This window comes from Chenopodium quinoa, unplaced genomic scaffold, assembly GCF_001683475.1.
Source record: "Chenopodium quinoa cultivar QQ74 unplaced genomic scaffold, ASM168347v1, whole genome shotgun sequence".
Taxonomy (NCBI): domain Eukaryota; kingdom Viridiplantae; phylum Streptophyta; class Magnoliopsida; order Caryophyllales; family Amaranthaceae; genus Chenopodium; species Chenopodium quinoa.
The window spans coordinates 4,728,663-4,747,512 of record NW_018743894.1 but is presented as its reverse complement, the minus strand read 5'-3'; positions in this window follow the sequence as shown (position 1 = coordinate 4,747,512).

The following is an 18,850-nucleotide window of genomic DNA, read 5'->3' as shown; positions in this document are numbered from 1 at the left end:
TTTTGGCGAGTGCATCGCTTGGCAGTTTTTGACCGAGGAGCCTTTGGTTCCTACGGACCCTCCGATCTGGATGCTGCGTCCGGACCTGCTGTCTACCGAGGATCGAGCTCAGGAAATCCTTGGTTATTCAGCGGAGAAGTTGGTGTTGCTAGGTGCGTCTTACCTGGCATTTGTTGCATCCAGGCTTACTCCTTTTTCAGTTTTCGTTCTGGTTAGTTATTTTTTTTCCTTCATTATTATTATTTATTATTGTTCGAATCATGACTTTTTTTGTTATTACATATTTTTAGTGGGTCGATCTGGGTGGTTGGGTTCCTCCTACGACGGAGATCATGTATACCGATGCTTTTGGGTCGGTTATTCAGAAGATTCTTCAAGCAGCGGAGGATGAGGACATATCTTTCGTACTAGAGAAAGTTGAGTTAGTATGTTTTATTCTGCTCATGTATATATTTTATTTATATCATATAAGTTCTTTTATAACTGTCCTAATTTGGGATATCTTCCACGAGAGACTGTGAACGACATGGTGAGGACTATACATGCCTTTCGAGCTGCTTATTGGAGAGCCCTCGTAGCTTTGTCATGTCGTGATCATCAGATGGTTGCGGTAAGTTTTATTTGTGTTTTTATCAAAGTTACTACATGCATGTGTATATATTAATCTTTGTTTCGGGTTTTGCAGGAAGTACAACATCTTTCTGGGAGCCGCCGAGCACCTTAACTCCCTTTTTTATTTTGCTTTTAGTTATGGACAATGTATATATATATATATATATATATGACATACTTTGTATATGACATATGACATACTTTGTATATATTGTATTTTATTTTTATTTCCATAAGGTTTAAAAAAGTAAAATTTTCTCGAGGGAGGAAAAGGGTTCTCGACTTACCCCCCTCGAAAAAAATAAAGAAAGAGACGGTAAAAAAAATTTAAAAAAGGAAAAGAAAAGAAAGGAATAAAAGAAAACAAAAAAAAGAAAGAAATAAAGAAAAAAGAACAAGAAAAACGAAAATTAAAATTAAAAAAAAATAAAAGAAAGGAAAATTATTAATAATAAAACTAAATAAATAAATAAAGGAAGGAAAGGAAACAACAAAAAGAAAGACAAGCGTATGGATTAGTCATAAGATGTCATTGATATCTTTGTTATTTTGTAGTCTAAAATACGGAAATAACCCGAAATCATGTCGGGACAGAATAGGTTGCGCGCAACGGCATGGGCTGCACGTGTTTGTCCCGCACACGTGAATTGGTTACGCGCGGTTGGCGAGCGCAACTCATGATATGCGCGCCCCTCCTACGGTGAACTTTCCTTTGGGCGAAAATTGCCGAATTTTTTTTACTATTTTGGCGTGTTTAAGCATGGTTTCATATAGGGTTTTGATCATCTCACATTCATTCGCTAATAGTGTTATTCACAAAGAATATTATTGCTCTTTTTTTTCTCCTTTTTTTTGAAGAATGGTGAAAACTTTTTAGCAACATTTGAAACAATGAATCACTTCCTTTTCTAATGAGGATAAATTGGTTTTAAAAATATACCATGGTTTTAAAAATATACCACCTTGACCCCCTATTAAGTTGTATGCAACTCAATATAAATTTTATTTCCTCCATGCTGCGGTTAATCAATGGGACTTGAACCATCATCTCTTTCTTTTTAAAGGGAATGAAATTGTCTCATTACTCGATGAGTTTGAGGCTCTATTAGGCTTTCCAGCAAATACTCTCCCTGTGACTTGTGCCCCTAATTGATCAGATTCAAAACCTGCATTTTTGAGATTTTTTGGCTTGAATAACAATGATATGGCCAAAATTGAGACAAAGTAAGGCGTGAATTTGATTCAATTCATCGAACACTTTGTCACTCCTAGTAACAATTTGACTAAACAACGATTTAAAATTCGTGGTTTGTGTTTTTGTCTTGTTGTCAATTGTTTATTTAAGACATTGTAGACACCCATTTGTGTCTCCCTAAAACCAGACCTAGTGATGAGTACCTTTCACGTCGAATCATAATCGAATGAAGTGAAGGTGTGGAAAGTCTAGTGTTGCGGCTAGTTTTTATTTCTCTTCTTTCTCTCTGTTTTTGAAAACCTAATTTATGAAAATAGCCAATTCAGTTTAGTTTGGTCCATGGCAAGGGTCTAGAAATAGTGTAGTTGGATCGGGTTCGAAAAGAGCTTTCTATATTGTAAGCCCGATTCAGATGAATAATGAGGAAGTTACACTAGTAGAAAAATACACAAAGGCACCCCCTAATTGGCACCGGTTCAGTCCAAACCGGTGCCAAAAATAGCCTTAAAACATGCCGGTCTAATGAACCCAGACATATGGCACCGGTTCATTTCAAACCGGTGGAAAAAAATAAAGCCCACCGGTTTGAACCGATGCCTTTATTTAATAAAAAAAACCTCCCATTTATAATCACCCCCAACCCTAATTTTACATACCAGCCGCTCTCTCTCCTCTTCTCCTCTTTCTCTCTCCTCTCCTCCTCTCCTCCTCTTTCACGATCTCCTTCTCCCTACTATTTCTCTTTCTATCTCCTTCTCCTTTCTTCTTTCATTTGAAGACCACCAACATGCAACATATGGGTTTTTTTTTCGAGTTTGATTTCAATTTTTGGGTTTGTGTTTTTTGATTTAGATTTTTTTTTCGGTTTTTTTTTTTTGTTTTTCTGATTTTTATTTTTGACTTTTGATTTTGATTTTTGTTGTCTGATTTTGATTTTTGTTTTTCGATTTTGATTTTCGATTTTTCTAGGTTTTTGTTTTCTGATTTTGATTTTTGAATTTTTTTTTTCGATTTTGATTTTCGATTTTTTCTGGGCTTTTTCGATTTCAATTTTTTTTTGTTTTTGTTTCATTATAATTGATTTCTGGATTTTTTATTTGTTCGTTTTTGTTTTTATTTTTTCGATTTCTGGGTATTTCAATTTTTTATTTTTGTTTTTCAATTTTGATTTTTGTTTTTCTTTTTTTTCGATTTTGACTTTTGCGTTTTGATTTTTACTTTTGTTGTTTGATTTTGATTTTTGATTTTTGTTTTTCGATTTTGATTTTTGTTTTTTTTTTCCATTTTGATTTTTGTGTTTCAATTGTTACTTTTATTGTCTTATTTTCATTTTTGATTTTTGTTTTTCGATTTCGATTTTCGATTTTTTCTGGGTTTTTTCGATTTCAATTTTTTTTTGTTTTTATTTCAATTGATTTATGGATTTTTTAATTGTTCGATTTCGTTTTTATTTTTATGATTTCTGGGTTTTTTCATTTTTTTTCTGGGATTTTGTTTTTATTTTTTCGGTTTCTTGGTTTTTCAATTTTTTTTGATTTTGTTTTGATTTTTTGATTTATGGGTTTTTTCGATTTTGTTTTTATTTTAATCGATTATTTTTTCCTTTTAACCGATTTTAATTCAATTTTTTTTTCTGGGTTTTTTTTATTTTTTTCGTAACTTATTCATTTTAATCAATTTATTTTTGATGTTTTAATTGGCGCAGGTATACATAATCGAAGAATCAAGAATCAAGAATCAAGAATATGGGGATTTTTAGATTGTGATGTTGTAATATTTTTTTTATTTATATTGTAGAATTTTTTTTTATTTATATGTTGTAATTTTTTTTATTGATCTATGCTGTAAAATTTTATTGATTATATATATATTAAACAGAATCTTTATATTGATTGTGATGTTTGATTTATATTTTGTGTTCTTATTTTATTTAGTTTATTTAATTTTTAAGCAAAAAAAGACAAAAAAAAAATTGTTGGCACTTTTTGATTTTGATTTAGTCATTGAATTAATTTTTTTTGATATTTTTTGGCACCGGTTAACCGGTGCCAATTCCAACTTTTGCCACCGATATGATTTGAACCAGTGGATTTTTAATCCTCTTATTGGCACCCCCCACATTGGCACCGGTTCAAACCGGTGCCTTAAGCCGGGTTTGAACCGGTGCCAATTTTATTTTTTCACGTAGTGTTATGGTCAAATAACTACACTGGGTCCGGTTTAATTTTTATATGCGGCCCAATGATCTAGAGGAGGACCTATTATGATTTATCATTCCTAATGCGATTAGGATTGATTATAGTCTTCTAGAATCTTCTAGAAGGTTCTTTTGAATCCTAATGTGATTAGCATTGATAATGAGTTTTAAGATTTTTATTTAGAATAAAAGAAGTGTTTTTAAGGAAATTACATTTTTACCCTTCGTACGCTTAAATTTTATAAAAATATGAAAAAGCGTGGAAAAAATTGTCTGCAACGCCGCACTACAAGCTGTCGCATGGCGACAGGCTTGGCGTTGCAGCGACACGTCTATCGCTTGGCGTCGCGGCGACAGGCTCTGTCGTTTGGCGATAGGGGCGTGTTTGGCGACAGCGTTGTGTTTTATTCTTTTCGAAACTCTAATTCTTTTTTATCGTCATCCGGCAGATTTTCGTTGTAAATAGCCTCCTAAAACCTCTGTTTTCAATCATCTACTCTCATTAAGAAATTTTTGATATACTGTCTCTCCCTTTTCTAAACTAGCATTTAATCAAATACTAAATTCCGCATTCACAAGATCTAGACACACCTAACCAAGTTTGAAGTTGCCTTCGTCCTAGACGTGAAAGGTTTGATTTATGAGGGTTTGGTCCCAAATCTAGTCTAAAGTTCTTTAATCTTTATTTAATTTAATTCTTTGATTTTATATTTTCCTTGAAGTTACTAACGTGTGTATTTTGTTATGAGAAAGAGGTACGAGGCATCCAAGCAAGTGTTTTAATTGTTTAATTGATATTATAATATAAAAATCATGTCTCGGTTGTTATTTTGATTCCTAGTATCGTGTTAGGATGCTTTCCTTAGTATGAAGTTTAGGGTGACAACAATAAGTTCCTAGTATCATGTTTAGGGTAAAGAATATAATATCAATTATAATTTCTATGATGCTTCCTACTTTCTTTCCTATTATGATGTTAGTATCATGTTAGGGCTAAAGCTTTGATCTTTGTGTTTAGTGACATGCTAGGGTTTTATATTAATCTTGTTAGTATCATGCCTAGGATCTTGCTATTATTATGCTTTAACATAATTATTTTTATTATGATTATCATTATTGTTATTATTATTTTGATTATATTATGTTGCTTGACATATTTATTGTTATTGCTTGATCACACCTTTTATGCATGTTTAAAAGGAATTTGTACTTGTTATCACACTTAATGAGATAATTAATAATCTTGTTTAGGGTTAATTTGATTATAATTCAAGTTATTGCCAATAATAGATTTGTTTGTGCATTAATATTCAACCAACATAGATAAATAGGTTTAGGGTAAACCTATTGATTGCATGTTAGTAAGAAAGCGCACATGAATACGAGAAGAATAAAGTAGAGGCCTATTATTAAAGCAGGTTCTTTCTCTTTTAGATTGGATTTGTACCTTCATCCCCGAACTTCCAGTCTTGGTTCCAGACCTATTGGAGTTAATGATCTCTTGGATCGTTAAGGTGTGTAACCTTCACCATGTGAACGGTTTACAAGTTCATAAAACTTGTTGGCGACTCTTTTGCTCTAGTTTCTTTCCTTTTGGACGCCACTGTACTTAAGTGTATGATCATATTGGGGTTCAAGTTTGGGGTAATGCTTGAAATATTCCTTACAGTTTTTGGCGACTCCACTAGGGAGGATTTCCATTTTAATTCCTGAAATTTATTTTGGCAATGATTTAGAATGAGTGGATGAAACTCGAAAAGTTCTAAGTATTTCATGTGCGTAATTTTGATTAACATTATTGTCATATGCATAAAAAAGGATCTCATTGGAAAGACCATCCGTAATGAGTAAAAAACATAGGACTTTTACACGTAGGAAATTTAAGGAATATGTTTCACAACTAGAATCGAAATAATGCTGCGAAAAACTGGAAAAATTAAAAACACATAAAGTGCTGAGGCACGTAGGAACTAGTGTCTAGAAAACAGAGCTTGTTGCCGAAGATATGGCTCTGTCTCCAAGAGATAGGGCTATATCGCGATGACAGTCTTTGTTGGCTGGCGCTACGTTCTTCCAATGCCAAGCCAGATTTATGAGTTCTTTTTTCAACCAGTTCTAGCGCTATTGGCTTGATTCTACTTCCTGATTGAGTTTTTCTCACTTTTCTAAACCCAATATGTGTTTTACATATGGACATAGCCCTTTGGGAATTCATGCTCCATCTACCTGATTGAATGCTCTGAGCAACAAATGGTACATCCAAGAATATTGAATTCACCAAACCATGGAAGCGAGTTTAACTCGCGAAGTCTCATCCACACGTGCCAACCCTTCCAAAGGTAAGGCTTCCGCGCGGTGCATCTGGACTCATAACCATGGACCAGATTTGACTAACCATATCCCAAACTTTAGAAAACTAGAGCCATGGTTAGGTTGCAAACTCATTGCATCATATTGTGCCTACTTGACTAATTGTGCATTATTTGTTGTGCATACTCTATGTGTTTTTCCTAACCGTTTGTTTGACTTGTGTTTAAGCCATAAATAAACTGATTAATGACTAAAAGGACTTTGCCTAATTAATTAATTTGAGTATTTAAAGTCTAATAATTTAATTAGAATTGACTTCATACGACTTTAGGCATGTCCCGTAGAGTATAAATACTGAAAGCAGTCCCAGATTAATGCTCCAGTAATGGTGCAAAAATTTAGACTGCAGCACCACACACTGTTGTGCAACGCCGAGCGACAACTCTGTCATCTGGCGCTGCACTGCAGTGTGCGGCGACGGTCTTGTTGCTCTGGCGACAGTTTTGGATTTTGCTCGAGTCATCACGACGAGTCTAATTCAATAGTTCGCTAATCAGCTCGATTATTTTGTACCTTTGTTTAGTCTAGGCACTAAGTCCCATGGTCTACAAAAGAGTCAAAGCATGTCACTTACACTTACTAGTATTAGCACACACTTTGAGTATATGTCACCATGACCATGTCTTAGGTTCATGCATGAGTCGGTTTTTTCCGTCATTTGAGTTAGGGGTACATTATATTCCTATTTTTTTTTCATATCTCCCCGTCTACATTATCTTTCCATTCTCTACATGCTTTCCCCGTATCACAATATTCATTCTTCTAATCTCCTTCCATCTATTGCATGTCGAATAGAGTTTGAGTCAAATAATTAACAGTGAATATCCCTAATTTCCCTTTTCACAATACCTGGTCAAGGAGAAAAGGGCGCTCAATCAAGGAAAACACCTTCGTTCAAGTTTAACTTTTTGATAAACTGATTCGTCAAAAGAGAAAAGCTATGAAGATAATGGCAAGTCAAGAAGAAGTCAATGAGCTTAAAAGCAAATGGCTGATGGACCCTGTGAAGCAACAACAAATGGAGCTCATGCAAGAGAGCTTGAGCAAAATATCCAATGACTATAGATTCCAGGGCATTAGCTCACAAGGGGTCTCAGTGAACAAGGAACTTCTTCCGCAGAAGTTCAATGCCAATGACATCCCTAAGTTTAAGCCAACTAACAATCCTTACTTTCATTTAAGGTCCTTTGAAACTTTAATTAACATTAAAGGGATTGATATGAATATTTTTCACTCTTTATTCTCACTATCTCTTGAAACCATTTGTAAACATTGGTTCTTCTCCCTTGATTAAGAGAAGACCTCTACTTGGGATGGAATAAAAAATGCTTTCATTGATAGATATAAGTGTAATATTCAAATTGAAACAGATCAAAGGCAACTTGAGATGCTAAAACAAAAAGAAAACGAAGGGTTCACCTCCTTCTTCAACAAATGGAGGGAAACTTCCGCCAACATGATCGAAGTCCCTACTGAAAAAGAATCCGTGAGAATGTTCATCAAAAACTTACAAGAAAAGTATTCAAAGCACTTAAAATATCAACAAAACTTGAATACTTTCAAGGCCGTCTATGATATAGGCATCGAGATCGAAGATGACCTTGAAAAGAAAAAAAGCTACTAACAATAGCAACAACAGTGGCTGGAAAGGAAAGAAGAATGACAATCCTTCTTCTTCTGAAAATGCCCACTCTAGTAACAGTGTTAGTACCTTTGATCTCAGTGAAGTTTTAGCCATGGATAACCAAGGATCTATGAAGAAACTAAGGAAAGACTTCACCCCCATTGGGATGAGCTATAATACTGCTTTCGACTGCCTCCATGCCAAGGGACTCATTACTCCCATTGGAGCTATTCAAGATCCCGCAGCTGAAAAGGGATTGCCTAGTTGGGATCCAGATGCACATTGCAAATACCGTCAAGGTAGGGGACATACCACAGAGAGTTGTTGGAAGCTAAAAGAGGCTATCCAACATTTGATCGATAATAACAAGCTTCCCATACCTCTAGCTATCAAGAAGAGCGAGTGATGATAAAGCAAACGACACAAGACAAGAGGTGAGCTTCAACGACGAGATTTCGTGACCTCCTCTTTTCTATTTCTTTTATTTATCCCTTCTCCAATAAGTCTAGCATAGGCACCTTTTTTATTCCCCCTAGATTTATTTTGTAGGATCGTTCTTTCATTCCCTATAATAAAATGAGCATTTATTTTCTTGCATATGATCATTTCATCACATTGCATAAAAAAAAACTAAGCACAAGATATACCAATGATTTGAGGCACCCTTTGTAGCCTATTATATCACCTTTCACCCTTCAAATATGCAATCCTTTTCTTTAATAAACCACTTTGAGCCTCGTCTAACGACAAACCTTTCATTTTTTAACCCATATCTTCCTAACCTTGGGATGGGATGGTGTGCAACTTATGCAATTTTCAATTTCATAAAAAGGTTGAGTGACTTAAAAAGATTAAAATAGCAAAAAATAAGCCAAAAAAAAATAATAAATAAAATTGTACAAAACGGAAAGTGTTCCAATGTCTTTGACATGAACATGTCATTAATACGAACACATCTTGGATTGCGTCTCTTATAGAGTGCACGGTACCGTGCCTAAGAAACATGAATGCCATGTGAGTGATAGACTGCATGATCGGGATTGCCCACACTTATAAAAATAAAAATTGCAAAAGAAAAAAAAAGAGAGTAAAATTGAAAAAAATAAAGAAAAGAAAAAGCTAAAAAAGAGTAGAAACCCTCAAGCATAAAAATATAAAGATTCAAAAGGAAGATTGCAAACCTTGGGGACTTATCTAGGGTGTTGAGCCTTTATCCCCTTCTTCTTCAAACATTTAGCCTAACCACGTTACAACCCTTAAAAGACCTCTTTGAGGTATACGCACTTGTGCGAGGTTCGGCTACAGCTACGTTCGGCCTGATTCCTAACAGATACGTAGGCAACCTCACATCGAGGTGTGGCCGTAATAAAAATACATTAATATTCACACACTCACACCATGATCATATCAAGGGATCCCCTATGCTCATCCTTATCCATTTAGAGCTAGATTTGGGGGGCTTGATCCGTACATTATTAGCTTACCCAGCCTAAGAGTCACCATAATTTGACTCTACTTGAAATAATGTTTTGCTATACACTTAGCCTTTGCGGCCTAACCTTAGTGTCACTTTCACACACTACACAGATACATGACCAAATATACTTCCCTTAGGAACCCTTTGTCATGAAATCTTAACACAACGCTGAAGCATGCCTTGTCATATCACTCACCACTCATCATCGCATCACAAAGTATGAAGTGCTTAGCCTCCGTGCCTAAGTTACCTACATACTTTCATTATTGAGTCAACTAGGATAGCCTAGGATGAATTAACCTTTGCACCTTGAGAGACAGCATCAAACACATATACTTAGCTAAGCTCATTCAACATGCATCTTCAAAAACTTCTTCCTTTTCGCGTCTTTCTTTTTCAGGAGAAAGTCGGTACACTCCACAAAAATGACGGAAATTTTTTGCTTTTTTGCATTTTCGATTCGCTAATCACACTATAATGCACACACGAATCATGTACGTTGAGTCATGTCATGTCATATCACCTTGATTTGAGTCTAACACATGTGTCAAACACTTTGAGTCGAGTGATCCTCGAGTCAGTCAATCACAGTGAGTCAAGTTTATACCTTGAGTCAGGCCAGTCAATGAGTCAAGCAACACTAAGAAAGATGAGCAATTCCTATAGTAAAAAATGTAAGTGCAGGTACATTCCAAAGAGCAAACGAGTAAGAATATTGTCGGATTTTTTCGAAAAACCGCGAATATAACCACATGAGATTCCTTCAAGATAAGAGGAGTTTGAGTAAAAATACATGGATAAGTAAATTAGAAATGAAGAGCTTTAATTTACAAAAGATTTGAGCAGATTTGGTTGAAAGAAAACGACCAAGTTCAAAGTTTGGAGCGAAAACGAGCCACGAACAGTAGCAGCAAGGGCAAAATAGGGAAGAACCGACTCCATCGCCAGTCGACAAGGCTGTCGCCTGGTGACAGAAGAAAAGCGCGGCGCCAGATAGTTCCAGCGAGCGCTGGTGCGGCGACACAATGTGTGGCCCCCATATTAGATTATGCGGGCCTCATACAACAATTTTGGGTTCCTTGGTACGCCAGTTAGCCCCTATAAGCAATTTGACATGATTGAGTAGTCGGCTTGATTACAATCGCAATAAGTGATCGACCTGACAAAAGATCGTCTCACTTGGCTTAAAGCGCCTAAGCATTGGCTCATCGCAGGCACCGACGTAATGGTTCGCAAGCAGCAGAAGCGCCGACACACTAGCTAAGGCAAAGTTCAAGCAAGCATTAAGGATCAACAAGCATTGGTTTTTGATAATTTTTCTTCAGAATATTATCGCAACAACAGAGGATGACTTCAAGTAAAGTTATTTTCCATAACATTCGCTAAGATTGTGGAGGTTGTCACAAGATTTGTGAAGATAGCACGAGATGGGCGGTCTTCGATAGCGTTCTCTAAGATTGTTGAGGTTGTCACCAAGATTTGAGAAGATAACACAAGATGGGAAGTCTTCGACGGCGGTCGCTAAGATTGTTGAGGTTGGCACCAAGATTTAAGAAGATAGCACGATATGGGCAGTCTTTGACGGCATTCGCTAAGATTGCGGAGGTTGTCACCGAGATTTGAGAAGAGCAGTTCACGATGAGGCGGTCTTCAATGACTTTTGGTTTGATTGGGAAGGTTGTCACTATGATTCAAGAAAAAGGCTCGAGATATTGCAGCATTGATCGGCGGCGTTCCCTAGCTTGTGGAGGGTTGTCACAAGCAACTGGAGGTGATTTTAAGAGAATTTATCTTCGATGGCATTCCTTAACTTGTGGAAGGTTGTCACAACAACAAATGCAGCAACAAATCGGTTACCTATAGAGACGTGTGCTCGACGGTGCAAGATACACGTTTCTTAGCTCTTTTCTATGTTTAACTAACACTAGTTTGCAGGTATCAGTGTGACAAGAATGGTTCAGGATCGCAGAACGTTCTGAATCATTCTCCGTCCCTATCAATACTTTGACTTTTATTTTCGAAACTTGCGTTTCTCTAAACTCAGTCAAAGTGGGGGATTCTGTAGACACCCATTTGTATCTCCCCAAAACCAAACTCGGTGATGAGTACCTTTCACGTCGAATCATAATCGAATGAAGTGAAAGTGTGGAAAGTCTAGTGTTGCGGCTAGTTTTTATTTCTCTTCTTTCTCTCTATTTTTGAAAACCTATTTTATGAAAATAGCCAATCCAGTTTAGTTTGGTCCATGGCAAGGGTCTAATAATAGTGTAGTTGGATCGGGTTCGAAAAGAGCTTTCCAGCAATATATAAGCCCGATTCAGATGAATAATGAGGAAGTTATGGTTAAATAAGTGGGCCCGTTTTAATTTTTATGTGCGGCCCAATGATCTAGAGGAGGACCTATTATGATTTATCATTCCTAATGCGATTAGGATTGATTATAGTCTTCTAGAATCTTCTAGAAGGTTCTTTTGAATCCTAATGTGATTAGCATTGATAATGAGTTTTAAGAGTTTTATTTAGAATAAATGAAGTATTTTTAAGGAAATTACAGTTTTACCCTTCATATGCTTAAATTTTATCAAAATATGAAAACGCGTGAAAAAAGCTGTCTGCAGCGCCGCACTACAGGTTGTCGCCTGGCGGCAGGATTGGCGTCGCAGCGACACGTCTGTCGCTTGGCGACAGGCTCTGTTGTTTGGCGACAGGGGCGTGTTTGGCGACAACATCGTGTTTATACTTTTTGAAACTCTTATTCTTTTTTATCATCCTACTGATTTTTGTTATAGATAGCCTCCTAAAACCTCCGTTTTCAATCATCAACTCTCATTAAGAAATTCTTGATATACTCTCTCTCTCTCTTTTCTAAACTAGCCTTTTCTCAAATACAAAATTCTGCATTCATAAGATCTAGACACACCTAGCCATTTTCAAAGTTGCCTTCGTCCTAGACGTGAAAGGTTTGATTTCTGAGGGTTTGGTCCCAAATCTAGTCTAAACTTCTTTAATCTTTATTTAATTTAATTCTTTGATTTTATTTTTTCCTTGAAGTTACTAACGTGTGTATTTTGTTATTAGAAAGAGGTACGAGGCATCCAAGCAAGTGTTTTAATTGTTTAATTGATATTATAATATAGAAATCATGTCTCGGTTGTTATTTTGATTCCTAGTATCGTGTTAGGATGCTTTCCTTAGTATGATGTTTAGGGTGACAACAATAAGTTCCTAGTATCATGTTTAGGGTAAAGAATATAATATCAAGTATAATTTCTATGATGCTTCCTACATTCTTTCCTAATATCATGTTAGTATCATGTTAGGGCTAAAGCTTTGATCTTTATGTTTAGTGACATACTAGGGTTTTTTTTTTATTAATCTTGTTAGTATCATGCGTAGGATCTTGGTATTATTTTTCTTTAACATAATTATTTTGATTATGATTATTATTATTGTTATTATAATTTTGATTATTATTATGTGCTTGATATATTTATTGGTATTGCTTGATCACGCCTTTTATGCATGTTTAAAGGGAATTTGTACTTGTAACCACATTTAATGAGATACTTAATAATCTTGATTATTAGGGTTAATTTGATTATAATTCAAGTGATCGCCAATAATAGATTTGTTGCGTTTGTGCAATTATATTCAACCAACATAGATAAACAGGTTTAGGGTAAACCTATTGATTGCATGTTAGTCAGAAAGCGCACATGAATACGAGAAGAATAAAGTAGAGGCCTATTATTAGGGCAGGTTCTTTCTTTTTTAGATTGGATTTGTACCTTCATCCCCAAAATTCCAGTCTTGGTTCCAGACCTATTGGAGTTAATGATCTCTTGGATCGTTAAGGGTGTAACCTTCACCATGTGAACGGTTTATAAGTTCTTAAAACTTGTTGGCGACTCTTTTGCTCTAGCTTCCTTCCCTTTGGACGCTACCATACTTAAGTGTATGATCACAGTGGGGTTCAAGTTTGGGGTAATTCTTGGAATATTCCCTACAGACATGCAAAGAGTATGAATATTATTCAATGGTGTCTATAGTGGAGCTAATAGAGGGATTTTATTCAACCGCTCCATTGGCTTTGGTGGATACCGTACTTTGCTTGAACCGTCTTAGAGGAGATCTCAACAAAAATGGTTTCATGAGAAGTCCACTCCTTTTAGATGTACTTTTTTTTACTTTTTAATCAGCGCAACTTCAAAAGATGGGCTGGGATGACAAGAGCAATCTACTAGGATGCGCGCAGGTGGCGTGCGGGACAGTTTGTCTTGCATGCGCCACCTGCTGTTATAACATTGCAAGCTAATTTTTTTTTATGTTTTTTATTAGATTTGGCTCACGGAGCGCTTTTCGTCGTCGTATTCTTGACTTGCATAAGAATGAAGAAGAATGGACGACCTTTTTCTGTCACGGGGTTCCTAACATACGCTTTGTGATTCCTTGGTGGAACATAAGTAGTATGATTTGGAATAGTTTCAATTGTCCCTATATTTTCCTCTTAAGACTTTCTAGTACTACTAACATATTTCCTTGCAGGGTTATGAGGCAGTACAGGATAAAGCAAATTATTCCTCCACAAGATTGTGTTGCTCCCACAGATATAAATTTTAGGAGCAAAAGAATTCCTCGTTGGATTGAGTATTGGTCTAGTCTTCCGAAGTGGATGGTACAAAACCCCACGGCAAGCATAGTATTATCTTCCTTTTACAAGGCTTGGATGAATGCCGCAGACAAGGGTGAATTAAACAAAGCTCGCAAACGAAAACAAGCCGCTTTGGCTCACAATCCACCCAAACCTTTAATGCAATCGACTACCACTACTTCTCCTAGTTGCCAAAACAAAGGAGTGCGAAGAAAATTAGATTTCTCCACATCTCCACAGAAGAGAGGTTGCTCCTAAACCCGCGCAACAAGGTATAAAGATTAAGAAACCTTCCTCAAATCCTAGCAAGAAGGTGACGAGTGTCATTTATGGCACTCATTTAGCTTCTTTTGGGATGTTTTATTTTATATTTTATAGCTCCTTTTATCTTTTTCTCTCTATTTTTAACCTTTATTTCTATAGTTTGTTCATTCTTAATCGCTTTCCCGTTTTCTGGCATTTTCTTAATTTATTTTTCCTTTTCTCTTTTATTTGTTTCCTTTTCTTTGTTTATAGAAGAATGGTGGTGTCCAAGGCTTTCCGTGGCTCTTTCTCGGGACTTTTGAAGCTCAAGATGCAAGCTTATTACTCCATTTGTAGCTCAAAAGTTAAGGTGTGTAAGCTTCAAGTCTTCAAGGCCGTGCTCTCATGCTACGATAGCATCAAGAAGCGGTGTTGAACCCATCGTGGGGACGTTTAGAGACTTCCCCCCACAATGTTCATCAAGTGGATCTCACGGGTTGTATTGACGAGGGCATATTGAGGATCCCCTACTCCTAGGTGCAGGCGCGTAACTAGTCGACGTAGGCGTGCACGACTGGGGCGCGGGCACGCACCACCTGTGCACAGCTGCGCGTCCCCTGTCTCTCTTTTCGTACCCTCTTTTTTGCAGCTGCGCGTTTTGGGGTGAGGGAACGCCTGTAGGGGTCTTTTTAGGACGTCTAACTAATACATATATATAATTAATTAGATTGTAAGAGATATTTAATTATTTTATGATATTTTTAGAGAGAGAAAGTTTATGCTTAGAATTCTTGTTTTTACATTCTATAAAGAGAAACTTGATGATTTGATGATTGGTACACTTGATCTCCATTTTCTTTGATATTGATAAACGTTTTGTAAGAATTTCTTTTCGTTTAATCCAATCTTAATGTTTGATTTTGATATTTTGTTAAATTTCTAGTTGATAGATTAATTTGATTTGTTGATAATTTGATTGCAATGTTGTTGATGATTTTGATTACTTGTTTAGTTTTGTTCTTCATTTCTACAATGTGTAGTGAGTAGATTATTTGCTAGGGATGTGGTGAAGAATGTATGAATGATAGATTATAGCTTATTGGGAAATTTTGATTGATTTGACATTGTGATTAAATTGCTATGAAAATAAATTGTGCATGTGTTTGATTTGTTGAGGAGTAGCTAACATTGATTCTCAAGCTAGATTGCATTGTAATTTTACATTGATCCAACACATTGAATAGGAAACAACATTTATCGATTGAACTTGATTTGTGATGTTCCTGTTGGGTTTTGATGAGTCCAACTCAACGCGGAAGAAAACCCGAGCCAAGACCACACTCACAATAAATATAATCACAAAGCATAATTTACTTAAACAATAAGAATTAAGGAAAGATTAATACCTTTGACGCATGCTTCACTCTCAACAAGATCTCTTACTTCGAAAGCTTTCAGTATCGCTCGCACGAAGACCTCCAACGGAAGTCCACCCGCAACTCGACCCCGACAATGGTCCAATGCTTAGAGGTTAGCTCAATGGAGATGCATTTTCTAACACTTTACTCAAGTGATTTTCTCAATACCCCAACTTGGGTATTTATAGGGAAAAGCTTTAGTAAGATTAACTCTTCCATCAACGTGAGAGAATTGAGTATTCCTTAAATTTTTGAATCAAAAATAAAATTAATTATCAAGCAATTAATAAATCAACAAGTGGCACATTTAGGAGAACAATTAGGTGAGGACCATATGGAGTGGAGGGGACCAAACTTGATCCCCAAGGAGCTCCATTTGGCAGGCCACCTAAACACATAAAGGGATAATTCTCGGATTTCACATGGCACCCTAAGAGGAGTACCAAGGCAGCCGGTTGGGCCACTACTAAAGGCCTAGCAGCTGCGGCCAAGGCACGGCTTGTGGCTTCTGCCTCGGCCCAACTAGTTGCTGGCCTTGGTTGCGGCTGCTGCCCTTACCCGGCTGTCGTGGCTAGCACTATCGTCAACTCCAATAGGTCTGGAACCATGACAGGAAGTTCGGGGATGAAGGTACAAATCCAACCTAAAACAGATTGAACCTGCCCTAATAATAGGCCTCTACTTTATTCTGATCGTATACATGTTAGCTTTCTGACTAACATGCAATCAATAGGATTAACCCTAAATCTGTTTATCTATGTTGGTTGAATATTAATGCACAAACAAATCTATTAGTGGCGATCACTTGAATTATAATCAAATTAACCCTAAACAAAATTGTTAATTATCTTATTAAGCATGATTATAAGTACAAATTCCCTTTAGACATTCATAAAAGGCGTGATCAAGCAATAACAATAAATAAATCAAGCAATATAATAATAATCATAATTACAACAATTATAATCATAATAATCATAAAAATAATCATGTTAAAGCATTATAGCAAGATCCTAGGCATGATACTAACAAGATTAATAACAAACCTTATCATGTTACTAAACAATAAAAATCGAAGCTTTAACCCTAACATGATACTAACAATCATAAATATTAGGAAAGAATAGGAACCATCACAAGAATCATAATTGTCATATTTGATATAAGAAATTATAGTTGTTACCCTAAACATGATACTAGGAAGATCAAAACGCTCTAACATGATACTAGGAATCATAATAACGACCTAGACATGATTTCTATATCATAATATCAATAAATCAATTAAAGCACTTACTTGGATGTCTCGTACCTCTTTCTAATAACAAAATACACACGTTAGTAACTTCAAGGAAAATAATAAGACAAACGATTAAATTAAATAATTGAAAGAGAGATTTGGGACCAAACCCTCAGAAATTAAAACCTTTCACGTCTAGGGCGAAGGCAACTTCGAACAATGCTAAGTGTGTCTAGATCTTGTAAATGCGGAATTTTGTATGAAAAAATCTAGTTTAGCAAAGAAAGTGAAAATCTGGAGAATCTTGAAGAGAGAGAAAATTGAGAATTAATTGTTGTTGATGATTGAAAACAGAGATATTAGGAGGCTATTTATAGAGAAAATCAGCCGGATGGATAAAAAAAACAAATCAGAGTTTCAAAGAGAATAAAACGAATTGGCGCAAGACGCCAGACGGTAAGCTTGGCGTCAGACGCTAGGAACCAATTTCCACGCGTTTTCTTAATCTGATAAAATTTAGCCGTACAGGAGGGCAAAATTGTATTTTCCTGAAAAACAATTCTTTTATTCTGATTAAAACTCAAAAACGTTAACTAAAGTCAATTTATCAATGAAATTAAATTAGGAATGAAAATAACCTTCTAGAAGAATCTAGAAAACTATAATCAATTCTAATTGCATTAGGAATGATAAATCAACATTAGGTCCTCCTCTAGATCATTGGGCCACGTATAAATATCAAACCGGGCCCAGTTTAGTAATATGGCCATAACTTCCTCATTATTCATCGGAATTGGGCTTATAATATATCGTTGGAAAGCTCTTTTTGAAGCCGACCCAACTACACTATTATTGTACCCTTTCCATGGACCAAAAAAACTGGATTGGCTGTTTTCTTAAAATAGGTTTTCAAAAACAGAGAGAAAGAAAAGAAATAAAAACTATTCGCAACACTAGACTTTCCACACTTTCACTTCATTCGATTATGATTCAACGCGAAAGGTACTCATCACTGGGTTTGGTTTTGGGGAGACAAAAATGGGTGTCCCCCCACTTTGACTGAGTTTTGAGAAACGTGAGTTTCGAAAACAAAAGTCAAAGTAGCGATAGGGACGGAGAATGGTTCAAAACGTTCTGTGATCCTAAATCATTCTTGTAACACCGATACCTGCAAACTAGCGTTAGTTAAATAGATAAGAGAGTTAAGAAATGTGTATCTTACACTGTCGAACACACGTCTCTGAAAGTAACCAATTTGTTGTTGTTGCTATTTCTGTGACAACCTTCTGCAAGCTAGGGAACGCCATCCTGCTGTTTGTTTTGATGATTTTCTACAAGCTAGAGAATACTGCCTGAAGTCTGCTACGCCTGTAACTGCCTCCAATCCCGCCGTAATAGACTTCTACAAGCTAGAGAACCCCATTGAAGATTGCTTCGCCTGAAACGACCTTCTAGCGCTTTGTGACCATCTTCCGTAAGCCAGGGAACACGATCGAAGATAACTTCGCTTGAATTCACCTCCGGTTTTTTGTGACAACCCTCCGCAAGCTAGAGAATGCCATCGATCATTGCTGCTACATCTCGATCATTTTGCAGTTGCAACACCCCCTCAACACCACCAATCCCGCAATAACAAGAGACCTACCGAATCTCCCAAAACCGGCACCAATTGCACCACCTTTCTCCATCGCAAAACGCACCTAGATGAGCACTAAAATACCTGTTCTAACCACCTCACGCACCCAGAGCAGCCCTGCTTCACTCCAACCACCACCGTAATCAAAGCCATCGAGTTGCCTCCTTTAGAACGCAGGCGCACAATC